A 15,369-nucleotide genomic window follows, 5' to 3' on the forward strand; every position below is an offset into this window, starting at 1 on the left:
CTCCCGCCTTTGGGCTCCCAAACGCCTTCTTATTGGCTTATAGCGTAGGCTCTTTCATGAAGGGATTGGTTGAGCTAGCCCTCTGGGATTCTCGCGATAAAGATAGAGAAAATGGCATTCTGGGATTGGTAGTTCTTTTTTGAGAACAGCCGACCTCGTCAGCTCTACTTCAGGAAAGTATTAACAGTTCCTGGAGGACTCGGCTGACTGGCCATTCATCCTTTTCAGATAAAGGTTTCCGCAAAAAAATATAAATATTGAACTTTAATTGTATTTTGTTGACAAGTATATAGCCTTTTCTTTAATACTACAGGTAGCTTAAATAAAACTAATAAAGCTTGTAAAAATACCATTGCTTAATCTGTCTAGTGGCTGAAATATTACTGTTTATTGGCTAATAATAATAACAAATTCCAAAATTTCTTGACTCTGGTTTTAACCCAGTGAATTAAAACAGAGACATGAAAAGACTGTAACTAATACTGGTAGTCCCTGCCCCAGTAGAAACTCAGCAACACAAAATTTTTTATAGTGAAAGGGAGGGGCAAGATAAGGGTAGGGGATTAAGAAATACAAACTACTATGTAAATGATGAATAAACTACAAGAGCATTTTATATAGCACAGAGAATATAGCCAATATTTTATGATAACTTTAACTGGAATATAATCTATAAAAATAGTGAAGCATTACCATTGTATACCTGAAACTAATATAGTTTTGATTTACAATATTTTAAACTATACTTCAGTGAAAAATAATACATAAAAAACTTTTAATAGCCAGGATTCCTGCTACCTGCTGTCTCTGATAGACTGTATTGTAGATTTATGTGAAAAGGAGAGTAGTAAGTCAGAAGTAATTTAAATTTGAGACAATGATGATGCTGATGGCAGAATTGAAGCTGTCTTTTCAGCAAATCTGGTGTGTTCAGGGAGAGGAGTTGTGGGGAGGAAGAAGCATCATGAGTTATAATTTTAATATATTGAGTTTCAGAGAATATTGTTGAAGATATTAATAAAGCGCTAATGTCTTTCAGTCAATTTATTTCTTCAATTAATTACAGATTGGGTAACGTTTCAACTCTGCAATAAGACTATCTGGGTTTGAATTTGCTAAAAGTGATGATGGGCTCCACCAATTTGCTAAGTGTGATGATGGGCAAGTTACTTGGTCTCTTTAATCTCAGTTTCCTTATCTATAAAGTGAGGGTAATAATAATAATAATAATATCTTCTTCATATACCCTATGTGAAGACTAAAAGAGAAAGTAAATGAGAATACCTTGGACTAGGTCCTTGTAACATAAAATGGTTTCTTGTTATTATGATTTATATACTACCCACTTCCTATTCAATACACTATCCTATTAAACACATATAAATAAGTCTTTAAATAGAACAAAATCTACAGTAGCAAAGAAAGAGAGAAATTGTTGCAATTCGATACTACCTTTAGCTAAGGCGATGCATATGCCTCCCAAAACAAGACAATCACACTAATCATACAGTTTTGATTTTAAGGAAACATATATTCTTCTATGTCCGGATAAATACAGAATGCGTCCCTTCCACCCCAATCCAAGTTGAATTAATTAATATTATCCATTTAATAATTTACCAATGTTTCACAAGTACAATTTTAATCTCAGCACAATGGAAACTAAATTTTCAACAATAATCAGAAAACAGTTTCAGCAATTTCTTTAGGCCATTACTAATTCAAGATAATAAATTATTTCTTCAGCTTGGAATAATGCTCGGACCATTTCTCTAATGCATTTCTGATGGAATCTAGACACACATGACTGATCCATGAGCAAATTGGAAAGAGCTCATCAGCAAGGGAGATATTCAAGACTGACACAGGCTACAGCTACATCTCTTCCAGTAAGGTGAACATCTTATAGCTGACTTATTTTTTTTTCCTCTTTAATGGACTATTTTTGTTAGGTTGACTTCTGGTATGAGTAGGCAGAAACACCCAGAAAATCCTCACAGAAGCAAATTCCTTATTATATATGTATACACACCCTCTTGATACTGTTTCTCTGTAGCACCCTGCCTAATACATATGCATATACGTTTTGTTTCTCCGTTCATCCATTTATGATCATCTGAGTTGTTTCCATCTTTTAGTTATTTTGAATAATACTTATATGAACATAGGTGTACAAAGAATGTTCAGTTTTAATTTCTCATAATTATATTTTGGTCTAATTGATGTTGGGCACAATAGTTGATGCTAAAAAATGCCTACATGAATGTGAAGTTCTACACCTTCTACCTCTCTATTAGTCCCTTCTCTGGTTCCTATTCTCCTCTCTAATCCCGAAATTTAGATGCTTCCTAAAGTCCATGACTCACTTTTCCCACCAACTTATTTTCCAGGGCAATCTCATCTGATCTCACATAGATGTCTCTCAGATTCATCTTGCCTTGCCTCCTTTTCTGCACTTCAATCACATATTTCTATCTCCTGGTCAGATCACAAAAATCCTTCACTAGTAATATTTCAAAACCCAAACTTTATCATTTTCTTGGTAAATATTCCCTTTCTTTTAATGGCACTGATGTTTTCCCAGTCCTCAAGTTCAGAATCTTGGGATCTTCCATGATTCCTTTATGGTTAACTGGTTGCCAACACCCACATGCGTGCGTGCCAAGTTGCTTCAGTCCTTTCTGACTCTTAGCAACCCTATGGACTGTAGCCCTCCAGACTGCTCTGTCTATGGGATTCTCCTGGCAAGAATATTGGAGTGGACTGCCATGCCCTCCTCCAGAGGATCTTCTAGACCCAGGGATTGAACCTGTGTCTCTTAAGTCTCTTGCATTGGCAGGTGGGTTCTTTACCACTAGCGCCACCTATGAAGCCCACCACCCTTACCTTCCCTTTCTTCTATTCTCTAGATCTCTATTCAGACCCTTACTACATGGTTCTTACCTTCAGACTCTTGCCCTCCTGATCTGTTTTGCCTACCATTGCCACAATAATTGGAGAAGGCAATGGCAACCCACTCCAGTACTCTTGCCTGGAAAATCCCATGGGCACAGGAGCCTGGTAGGCTGCAGTCCATGGGGTTGCTAAGAGTCGGACGCCACTGAGCGACTTCACTTTCACTTTCACACATTGGAGAAGGAAATGGCAACCCACTCCAGTGCTCTTGCCTGGAGAATCCCATGGACGGGGGAGCCTGGTGGGCTGCCGTCTATGGGGTTGCACAGAGTTGGACACGACTGAAGCGACTTAGGAGCAGCAGCAGCAGCAGCCACAATAATATTCTCAAAGTGCATGCTATTTCTCTGTTCAAAACACTCTCAGTGTTCCTTCATTATCTTAAAAATGTAGTCCATACTTCTTAGTGGCATTCAAGTCAAATCATTGAATGAAATGGTCTCAAGTTACCATTTTACCCTTATTGTTCAATTGTTTACTTTATATTTTAATAGAAATAAACAATGAGCCCTGTACTTCTTTAATTTTGTTTTGGGTGGAAAATTATTCTAAGTAATTTATAATATACACAAAAGTTAACAAAATAGAGGAACAAGATGGCGGAGGAATAGGACGGCGAGACCACTCTCTCCCCCACAAATTCATCAAAAGAACTTTTGAACGCGAGTAAAGTCCACAAAACAACTTCTGAATGCTGGCAGAGGACGTCAGGCACCCAGAAAAGCAGCCCATTGTCTTTGAAAGGAGGTAGGAAAAAACATAAAAGATAAAAAGCGAAACAAAAGAAGTAAGGACGGAGCTCCGTCCCGGGAAGGGAGGCTTTAAAAAGAGAGAAGTTTCCAAACACCAGGAAACATTCTCACTGGCGATTCTGTGGCGAGCCTTGGAAGCTCAGAGGGCCACATAACCCTCTTTTTTTTTTTTTTAAGATTTTTTTTAAAACCCACAGATTACCCGCTAAACGGTAACTCCCAGCGGAGAAGCAGCGCAGACGCCTACATACGCCATTAGCAAGCGGGGGCTGGGCAGGGAGGAGCCGGCTGAACTGCTTAGAGAGAGGACTGGGCTTGAATGCCGCAAGAACAATTTGAGAGAACTGGGGAGAGCAAAGCAGACTGTGGGATAGCTTCCCCACGAAAAGGCGGAAAGCTCTAACCTATGACTCGGCCAGCCCTGCTCACAGAATAAAGTACTGAGCAGAGCGAGCCGGCTGCGGTCAGCCCATCCCCCATTCCCCGCCGAGACAGGCAGGGAGCGCAGCGAGAGCCGGAGCGGGCAACCGCGGCCCCAGAAAGGCATCCGATACAAACTGCAGGCAGGCTTGTTGCTATTCAGGACTTCTTGGGCTCGGGCCAGTCGATATCCCCCTGAGAAGGTGCGCCGGTTGTACACCCAGAAAACTGAGTGGCGGGGACTGGGGAGGCGATAAGTCGCAGAGACCGCGCTCGCCAAACACCTGGTCCCCTGAGCTGCTCGGACTGGGGAAGGCACAAAACGCAGGCCCAACCAAGTCTGCGCCTTTGTGGAGTACCTGAGAACCTGAACTTGAGCCGCTCAGACCTGGGAAGTGCATACAACCCGGTGCTGGCCTCGGACAGTTCCCGGCAGAGCAACCTAGAGCCTGTGCAGTGTAGACTGGGACAGCATACGTGCTGTGAGCGGGGGCAAACCCAGTGTGGCCGAGACGCTGCGAGCACTCCCCACAGATGCCAGAGATAATCGACTGCAGCGTTCCTCCCTTCCCAGAACAGGACTGAACAACTGAGCCTTAAAAAGTGTCCACCCACCCCCTAGTATCAGGGCGGAAATTAGACACTGAAGAGACCAGTAGACAGAAGCTAAAACAGAGGGAACCACCTTGGAAATGACAGATAGAGACATCTAGAGACTACTCCAAGAATAAGACCAAAAACCAGAGGCAAGAGGCTTAAGCCCGAATCCTGAGAACACCAGAGAGCTCCTGACTCCAGGGAACATTAATTGATAGGAGCTCATCAAACGTCTTCATACCTACGCTAAACCCAATGGTCAACAAGTTCCAGAGCAAGACATACCACGCAAATTCTCCAGTAACACAGGAAACTAGCCCTGAGCTTCAATATACAGGCTGCCCAAAGTCACTCCAAACCCACTGACATCTCATAACTCATTACTGGACACTTCATTGCACTCCAGAGAGAACAAATCCAGCTCCACCCACCAGAACACCGACACAGGCTTCCATAACCAGGGAACCTTGACAAGTCACCTGTCCAACCCCACACACAGCAAGGAAACTACATAATAAAGAGAACTCCACAAACGGCCAGAAGAGGGAAAGGCCACCCCAAGCAAAGCATTATAAGCAAGATGAAGAAGCAGAGAAATACCCAGCAAGTAAAGGAACAAGATAAATGCCCACCAACACAAACAAAAGAGGAAGATATAGGGAATCTACATGAAAAAGAATTTCGAATTTTGGTGGTGAAAATGATTCAAAATCTTGAAAGCAAAATGGAGTTACAGATAAATAACCTGGAGAAAAGGATTGAGAAGATGGAAGAAAGGTTTAATAAGGACTTAGAGGAAATAAAAAAGAGTCAATATACAATGAATAATACAATAGATGAGATCAGAAACACTCTGGAGGGAACAAACAGTAGAATAACAGAGGCAGAAGACAGGATAAGCGAGCTAGAAGATAGAATTGTAGAAATAAATGAAACAGAGAGGAAAAAAGAAAAACAAATTAAAAGAAATGAGAACAATATTAGAGACCTCTGGGACAATGTTAAACGCTCCAACATTCGAATCATAGGAATCCCAGAAGAAGAAGACAAAAAGAAAGACCATGAGCGAATACTTGAGGAGATAATAGTTGAAAACTTCCCTAAAATAGGGAAAGAAATAATCACCCAAGTCCAAGAAACCCAGAGAGTCCCCAACAGGATAAACCCAAGGCGAAATACTCCTAGACACATATTAATCAAATTAACAAAGATCAAACACAAAGAACAAATATTAAAAGCAGCAAGGGAAAAACAGCAAATATCACACAAGGGGATTCCCATAAGGATAACAGCTGATCTTTCAACAGAAACTCTTCAGGCCAGGAGGGAATGGCAAGACATACTTAAAGTGATGAAAGAAAATAACCTACAGCCCAGACTACTGTACCCAGCAAGGATCTCATTCAAATATGAAGGAGAAATCAAAAGCTTTACAGACAAGCAAAAGCTGAGAGAATTCAGCATTACCAAACCAGCTCTCCAACAAATGCTAAAGGATCTTTTCTAGACAGGAAACACAGAAAGGGTGTATAAACTCGAACCCAAAGCAATAAAGAAAATGGCTACGGGATCGTACTTATCAAGAATTATCTTAAACGTAAATGGGTTGAATGCCCCAACCAAAAGACAAAGGCTGGCTGAATGGATACAAAAACAAGACCCCCATATATGTTGTCTGCAAGAGACCCACCTCAAAACGAGGGACACACACAGACTGAAAGTGAAGGGCTGGAAAAAGATATTCCATGCAAATAGAGACCAAAAGAAAGCAGGAGTAGCAATACTCATATCAGATAAAATAGACTTTAAAACAAAGGCTGTGAAAAGAGACAAAGAAGGAAACTACATAATGATCAAAGGATCAATCCAAGATGAAGATATAAGAATTATAAATATTTATGCACCCAACATAGGAGCACCGCAATATGTAAGACAATTACTAACAAGTATGAAAGGGGAAATTAACAATAATGCAATAATAGTGGGAGATTTTAATACCCCACTTACATCTATGGATAGATCAACTAAACAGAAAATTAACAAGGAAACACAATCTTTAAATGATACAATAGACCAGTTAGACCTAATTGATATCTATAGGACATTTCACCCCAAAACAATGAATTTCACCTTTTTCTCAAGTGCACATGGAACCTTTTCCAGGATAGATCACATCCTGGGCCATAAATCTAGCCTTGGTAAATTCAAAAAAGTTGAAATCATTCCATGCATCTTTTCTGACCACAATGCAGTAAAATTAGATCTCAATTATGGGAGAAAAACTATTAAACATGCCAACATATGGAGGCTGAACAACACGTTGCTGAACAACGAACAAATCATAGAAGAAATCAAAAGAGAAATCAAAATATGCATAGAAATGAATGAAAATGAAAACACAACAACCCCAAACCCCTGGGACACTGTAAAAGCAGTGCTAAGGGGGAAGTTCATAGCAATACAGGCACACCTCAAGAAACAAGAAAAAAGTCAACTAAATAACCTAACTCTACATCTAAAGCAACTAGAAAAGGAAGAAATGAAGAACCCCAGGGTCAGTAGAAGGAAAGAAATTGTAAAAATTAGGGCAGAGATAAATGCAAAAGAAACAAAAGAGACTATAGCAAAAATCAACAAAGCCAAAAGCTGGTTCTTTGAGAAGGTAAATAAAATTGACAAACCACTAGCCAGACTTATCAAGAAACAAAGGGAGAAGAACCAAATCAATAAAATTAGAAATGAAAATGGAGAGATCACAACTGACAACACAGAAATACAAAGGATTATTAGAGAATACTATCAGGAATTATATGGCAATAAAATGAATAACCTGGAAGAAATGGACAAATTCCTAGAAAAATACAACTTTCCAAAACTGAACCAGGAAGAAATAGAAAATCTGAACAAACCCATCACAAGCACGGAAATTGAAACTGTAATCAAAAATCTCCCAGCAAACAAAAGCCCAGGTCCAGACGGCTTCACAGCTGAATTCTACCAAAAATTTAGAGAAGAGCTAACACCTATTCTACTCAAACTCTTCCAGAAAATTGCTGAGGAAGGGAAACTTCCAAACTCATTCTATGAGGCCACCATCACCCTAATCCCAAAACCTGGTAAAGACCCCACAAAAAAAGAAAACTACAGGCCAATATCACTGATGAACATAGATGCAAAAATCCTTAACAAAATTCTAGCAATCAGAATCCAACAACATATTAAGAAGATCATACATCATGACCAAGTGGGCTTTATCCCAGGAATGCAAGGATTCTTCAATATCCGCAAATCAGTCAACGTAATACACCACATTAACAAACTGAAAAATAAAAATCATATGATTATCTCAATAGATGCAGAGAAAGCCTTCGACAAAATTCAACATCCATTTATGATAAAAACCCTCCAGAAAGTGGGAATAGAAGGAACATACCTCAACATAATAAAAGCTATATATGACAAACCCACAGCAAACATTATCCTCAACGGTGAAAAACTGAAAGCATTTCCCCTAAAGTCAGGAACAAGACAAGGGTGCCCACTCTCACCACTACTATTCAACATAGTTCTGGAAGTTTTGGCTACAGCAATCAGAGCAGAAAAAGACATAAAAGGAATACAAATTGGAAAAGAAGAAGTAAAACTTTCACTGTTCGCTGATGACATGATCCTCTACACAGAAAACCCTAAAGACTCTACCAGAAAACTACTAGAGCTAATCAATGATTACAGTAACGTTGCAGGATATAAAATCAACACACAGAAATCCCTTGCATTCCTATACACTAATAATGAGAAAATAGAAAGAGAAATTAAGGAAACTATTCCATTCACTGTTGCAACGAAAAGAATTAAATACTTAGGAATATATCTACCTAAGGAAACAAAAGACTTGTACATAGAAAACTATAAAACACTACTGAAAGCAATCAAAGAGGACACTAATAGATGGAGAAATATACCATGTTCATGGATTGGAAGAATAAATATTGTAAAAATGAGTATACTACCCAAAATAATTTATACATTCAATGCAATCCCTATCAAGCTACCAAAGATATTTTTCACAGAACTAGAACAAATAATCTCACAATTTGTATGGAAATACAAAAAACCTCGAATAGCCAAAGCAAACTTGAAGAAGAAGAATGGAACTGGGGGAATTAACCTGCCGGACTTCAGGCTCTACTACAAAGCCACAGTCATCAAGACAGTATGGTACTGGCATAAAGACAGAAATATAGATCAATGGAACAAAATAGAAAGCCCAGAGATAAATCCACGCATCTATGGACACCTCATCTTTGGCAAAGGAGGCAAGAATATAAAATGGAGAAAAGACAGTCTCTTTAACAAGTGGTGCTGGGAAAACTGGTCAGCCACTTGTAAAAGAATGAAACTAGAACACTTCCTAACACCATACACCAAAATAAACTCAAAATGGATTAGAGAGCTAAATGTAAGACCAGAAACTATAAAACTCCTAGAGGAGAACATAGGCAAAACACTCTCCGACATAAATCACAGCAGGATCCTCCAAGACCCACCTCCCAGAATATTGGAAATAAAAGCAAAAATAAACAAATGGGACCTAATTAAAATCAAAAGCTTCTGCACAGCAAAGGAAACTATAAGTAAGGTGAAAAGACAGCCTTCAGAATGGGAGAAAATAATAGCAAATGAAGCAACTGATAAAGGATTAATCTCCAAATTATACAAGCAGCTCCTGCAGCTCAATTCCAGAAAAATAAATGACCCAATCAAAAAATGGGCCAAAGAACTAAACAGAAATTTCTCCAAAGAAGACACAAAGATGGCTAACAAACACATGAAAAAATGCTCAACATCCCTCATAATCAGAGAGATGCAAATCAAAACCACAATGAGATACCATTTCACACCAGTCAGAATGGCTGCTATCCAAAAGTCTACAAGCAATAAATGCTGGAGAGGATGTGGAGAGAAAGGAACCCTCTTACACTGTTGGTGGGAATGCAAACTAGTACAGCCACTATGGAGAACAGTGTGGAGATTCCTCAAAAAACTGGAAATAGAACTGCCATATGATCCAGCAATCGCACTCCTGGGCATACACACCGAGGAAACCAGAATTGAAAGAGACACGTGTACTCCAATGTTTATTGCAGCACTGTTTATAATAGCCAGGACATGGAAGCAACCTAGATGTCCATCTGCAGACGAATGGATAAGAAAGCTTTGGTACATATACACAATGGAGTATTATTCAGCCATTAAAAAGAATACATTTGAATCAGTTCTGATGAGGTGGATGAAACTGGAGCCTCTTATACAGAGTGAAGTAAGCCAGAAAGAAAAACACTATGGAATTTAGAAAGATGCAAATGATAACCCTGTATACGAGACAGCAAAAGAGACACAGATGTATAGAACAGTCTTTGGGACTCTATGGGAGAGGGTGAGGGTGGGATGATTTGGGAGAATGGCATTGAAACACGTATGTTGTCATATGTGAAACGAATCACTAGTTCAGGGTCAATGCATGTTATAGGATGCTCGGGGCTGGCATGCGGGGATGACCCAGAGGGAGGATAAAGGGAGGAGGGAGGTGGGAGGGGGGTTCAGGAGGGGGAACTTATGTAAACCCGGGGCAAATTCATATCAATGTATGGCAAAATCAACCAATATAATATTGTAAAATAATTTGCCTCCAATAAAAAATAAATTAACTACAAAAAAAAAAAAGTTAACAAAATAATACAATGAATCTCTTATGTACCTGTCACAGGGCCCCAGCTACCATCAACCATTGGTCAACCCTGCTCTATCCAGACCCCATCCACCCTCCCAAACAACATGTCATTTCACCCACAAAAATCTCAGTATGCTTTTCTAAAAGATAAGAACTCATTTTGACATAACCACAACAGCATTAGCACATTAAAAACATTACTATTAATTGATTAACATTATTGCAATAAAACACAATTTTAGAAACACAATTTTGACATTTTTGAGACAACTGAAAATTTTTTAAAGTTTCAGACTTTGAATTGTCTCATAAATATAAAAATGGAGATTTTGTCCTACAGTTTTTAAATGCAATGTATTTCAAATGGAATATATTTCTCCATTTCATCCTACAGCTTTACATTTCTAAATTCCACCCATTGATCCAGGCTCAGTTACTTGCTACCTCCTCCACATAGGCTTCCCTAATCTCATAAACGGAAAGTTAAATCTGCTTTTCCTCTTGTCGATTTACTGTTAGCCCCTAAGGACAGTATGTTATTTATTTATGATATTTATTTACATAAACATTTTCCCGATGTGACTATAAACTCCTTGAGGTGTGAGTTATCCCTGTCCTGAACAGTACATGTAAGAATCGTGTCATATACCACTAGTGCTTCTCAAAGTGATGTTCTTCATGCAACAGCAACACCCTCATCTAGGAATTTGTTGGAAATGTAAATTTTCAGGCTGACCTCCATTCCTACTGAATTGAAAATTTTGGATGTGGGTCCCAGTGATCAGTGCTTTAGTAAGCCCTCCAGGTTATTCTGATGCACACTAAAGTTGTCTTTCTCTGGAGAAGGAAATGGCAACCCGCTCCAGTATTCTTGCCTGGAAAATTCCATGGACAGAGGAGTCTGGTGGGTTACAGTCCATGGGGTCACAAGAGTTGGACATGACTTAATGACTAAACCACAAAGTTTGAGAGTACACAAGGTAGAAACTCTTAAGCCATTTATAAAATATGAATCCAGCTATAAAGTATCTTAACTCTACTTTGGAGAACATGAATACTATTGCCGAATGGACAACTTCATTGGGTCCCTTGGTGATCCAAGGAAACAGATTATAGTTGTATAGGTCATGATCATTTCTAGAAAAGAATGCATAATGAGACTCGTGGAGGGTGTACCTGGAACATCTGTAGCTGGGTCACTGATAATAGTGTCATTATGGAATGCCAATATTCCTGGGATGCTAGCCAGAGTGGAGGTAATTATTTTCTGAAAGTCACTAGGGTATAAACTCAGTCTGAAATAAATCCATTTTACATTGTAAAGTGACACTGGAGAGATCTCAAACACAATTTATTTTTGAGAAGGCAGATAAGCTTGTGGTAAAAAGATAATGACAATACACAGAGACATTAAAGGTCAGTGCCTCCAAAATAAATTTTTGCTTATTGCCACAGAACCAGTGACACAAGCTAAGTCAAATATCTCTGAATGATGTTGTATTACAGTGAGTGCTATAACTCATATATCTTGTGGTTATATCATATTTGGCATGGCAAAGCATATTGCAGAAATTCTAGTCTCTGCCTACAAGTTGTAATCTAAGTAAAATAGGCAGGATTTACTGCAAATCCAAATCTTAAGAAAATCTAAATGAGTCAGAAAAAGAAAGTTCTGGGTAGAACTGGAATTATTCAATTATTGGAATTAACTAAAAACAAGGCAGCAGTACAAGATTTTGAGACTGGCTATAAGATTAAAAGATCTTTTTTATTGAAGTATAGTTAATTGACAATGTTGTGATTGTTTCAAGTGTACAGGAAAGTGATACATTCTTCTTCAAATCCTTTTTCGTTATAGGTGATTACAAACTATTGATTTTAGTTCCCTGTACTATACAATTTGTTTATCCTTGCTTATCCCTGTACTATCCAGTTTGTTTGTCCTTGTTATTTATCTATTTTTTATATACAGTATTGTGTATATGTTAGTCTCAAACTTGTAATTTATCTCTGCCCCCGACAAAAAGAAATGTTTTTAATCTAGACATTAAGAGGAAAAATGTTATCAGGACAAATGGTGCTGAGGAGACTGAAAGACTGACGATAACTCTGAAGAGACGGAGGAAATGAAGGGATCCTGGGCATAAGCACTGTCACAGGATGGGATTCCTGTGAATTGTTGTAGAAATGGCTTTACCAGGCTTCACTGATGGATCAGTGGTAAAAAATTCGCCTGCCAATGCAAGAGACACAGGTTTGATTCCCAATCTGGGAATAGCCTGTGGGCCACAACTATTGAGCCTGGGCCCTAGAGCCCTGGAGCTGCAACTACTGAAGCCTTGGAGCCCATGCTCTGCAACAAGAGAAGCAACTGCAATGAGAAGCTCTTGTACCACAATGAAGCGTAGCCCCAGATCGCTGCAACTAGAGAAAAGTCCATGCAGCAATGAAGACCCAACACAGCCAAAAATAAGTAAACAAACAAAAAACAGACAAATAATGTGAATCTTATTTGGTGAATCAATTTGGGAGAAGCCTTGAACTCTACTATCTTTGACTTGGAAATGTCCCAGTTTGTCAAGAAGACTCTGCTATTGGTGGGAAAAGATAGATTTGAAGATCCTTAGTACGGAAAAGAACCAACCTCCCTCATCTCCCTCCTGCTATTACCCACACAGGGTAAGTTCTGGGGAGCATCTCCACCCCAAGCAACTTGTGGCAGATGGCAAACTGAGGAGGACTAAGGAAATGCTTGAGAAGAGATTTCCCATAGGAACAACATCATAAACACATAAAAGTGCTGTTGAGCTGGAAACGAATCCTTTACAGGTATAATGGGTCAAGTAAGCATTGCTTTCCTTTTCATCATTTGTCCCATTTGAAATTTTTTTTGCAAGAACTGGTTTTAAAATTCAATTCAATTTTATAATTATTAAGCTATTTACATGATTTCAAATTCAAATCTAAAAAATAAGAGTATTTAAAGGAATCAAGTGTTTCCCACTTCCTACACTGTATTCTCTTCATTTCTTTGTAGATAACCTTAAAATATTTTATTTTTTATTTATTTATTTTTTAATTTTTTATTGGAGGCTAATTATTTTACAATATTATATTGGTTGATTTTGCCATACATTGACATGAAGATAACCTTAAAATATTTTAAACTGCTTATTTTCCTATTATCTTTAAGCATAAGCAGATGCATACATATATTACTGTTTTCTTAGATAAACATTATCTGTAATTTTCTTTACCTTAAGGAAGCTTTCTTGATCTGGCCACTTTACAATATCATCTCTGTAAGAAAATATATTTTAATTTAGATTAACTGTGATTCATGGGGTCGCGGAGAGTCGGACACGACTGAGCGACTGAACTGAACTGAACTGAACTGAACCTCTTTATAAGTTAGCAGTCACATCAAGTTTTGTTCAATAATCGATTCGCTTAAGAAACCTTTGCATGCATACTCAGTCACTCAGTTGTGTGTGACTCTTTGCAACCCTATGGACTGTAGCCCACTAGTTTCCTCTGTCCATGGGATTTTCCAGGAAAGAATACTGAGGTGGGTTGCCCTTTCCTCCTCAAAGGGATCTTCCTGATTCAGGGATCGAATCTTCTTCTCCTTCATCTCCTGAATTGGCAGGCAGGTTCTTTACCACTGAGTCACCTGAGAAGCCCCAAGAAATATTTACTAAATAACAATAATAGACTTAGGGGCTTTAAAACTCCTGTAAATTGGATCCTCTCTTTGAGAAAAAGAATAAAAAATTGGTTCAGTCACTCAGTCGTGTCCGACTTTCCGCGACCCCATGAATCACAGCACGCCAGGCCTCCCTGTCAATCACCAACTCCCGGAGTTCACTCAAACTCATGTCCACAGAGTCGGTGATGCCATCCAGCCATCTCATTCTCTGTCGTCCCCTTCTCCTCCCGCCCCCAACCTTTCCCAGCATCAGAATTTTTTCCAGTGAGTCAACTCATCGCATGAGGTGGCCAAAGTATTGCAGTTTCAGCCTTATCATCAGTCCTTCCAATGAACACCCAGGATTGATCTCCTTTAGGATGGACTGGTTGGATCTCCTTGCAGTCCAAGGAACTCTCGAGAGTCTTCTCCAGCACCACAGTTCAAAAGCATCAATTCTTCGGCGATCAGCTTTCTTCACAGTCCAACTCTATAGCAAACACCCTCTTCCAACAACACAAGAGAAGACTCTACACATGGACATCACCAGATGGTCAACACCGAAATCAGATTGATTATATTCTTTGCAGCCAAAGATGGAGAAGCTCTATACAGTTAGCAAAAACAAGATCAGGAGCTGACTGTGGCTCAGATCATGAACTCCATATTGCCAAATTCAGACTTAAATTGAAGAAAGTAGGGAAAACCACTAGACCATTCAGATATGACCTAAATCAAATCCCTTATGATTATACAGTGGAAGTAAGAAATAGATTTAAGGGACTAGATCTGATAGATAGAGTGCCTGATGAACTCTGGACGGAGGTTCGTGACATTGTATAGGAGACAGGGACCAAGACCATCCCCATGGAAAAGAAATGCAAAAAAGCAAAATAGCTATCTGAGGAGGCCTTACAAATAGCTGTGAAAAGAAGAGAAGCGAAAAGCAAAGGAGAAAAGGAAAGATATAAGCATCTGAATGCAGAGTTCCAAAGATTAGCAAGGAGAGATAAGAAAGCCTTCCTCAGTGATCAATGCAAAGAAATAAAGGAAAGCAACAGAACAGGAAAAACAAGAGATCTCTTCAAGAAAATTAGAGATTCCAAGGGAATATTTCATGCAAAGATGAGCTCGATAAAGGACAGAAATGGTATGGACCTAACAGAAGCAGAAGATATTAAGAAGAAGTGGCAAGAATACACAGAAGAACTGTACAAAAAAGATCT

The sequence above is a fragment of the Moschus berezovskii genome, chromosome 2 (assembly GCF_049115385.1).
Source record: "Moschus berezovskii isolate FMDL1 chromosome 2, NW_MosBer_1.0, whole genome shotgun sequence".
Lineage (NCBI taxonomy): Eukaryota > Metazoa > Chordata > Mammalia > Artiodactyla > Moschidae > Moschus > Moschus berezovskii.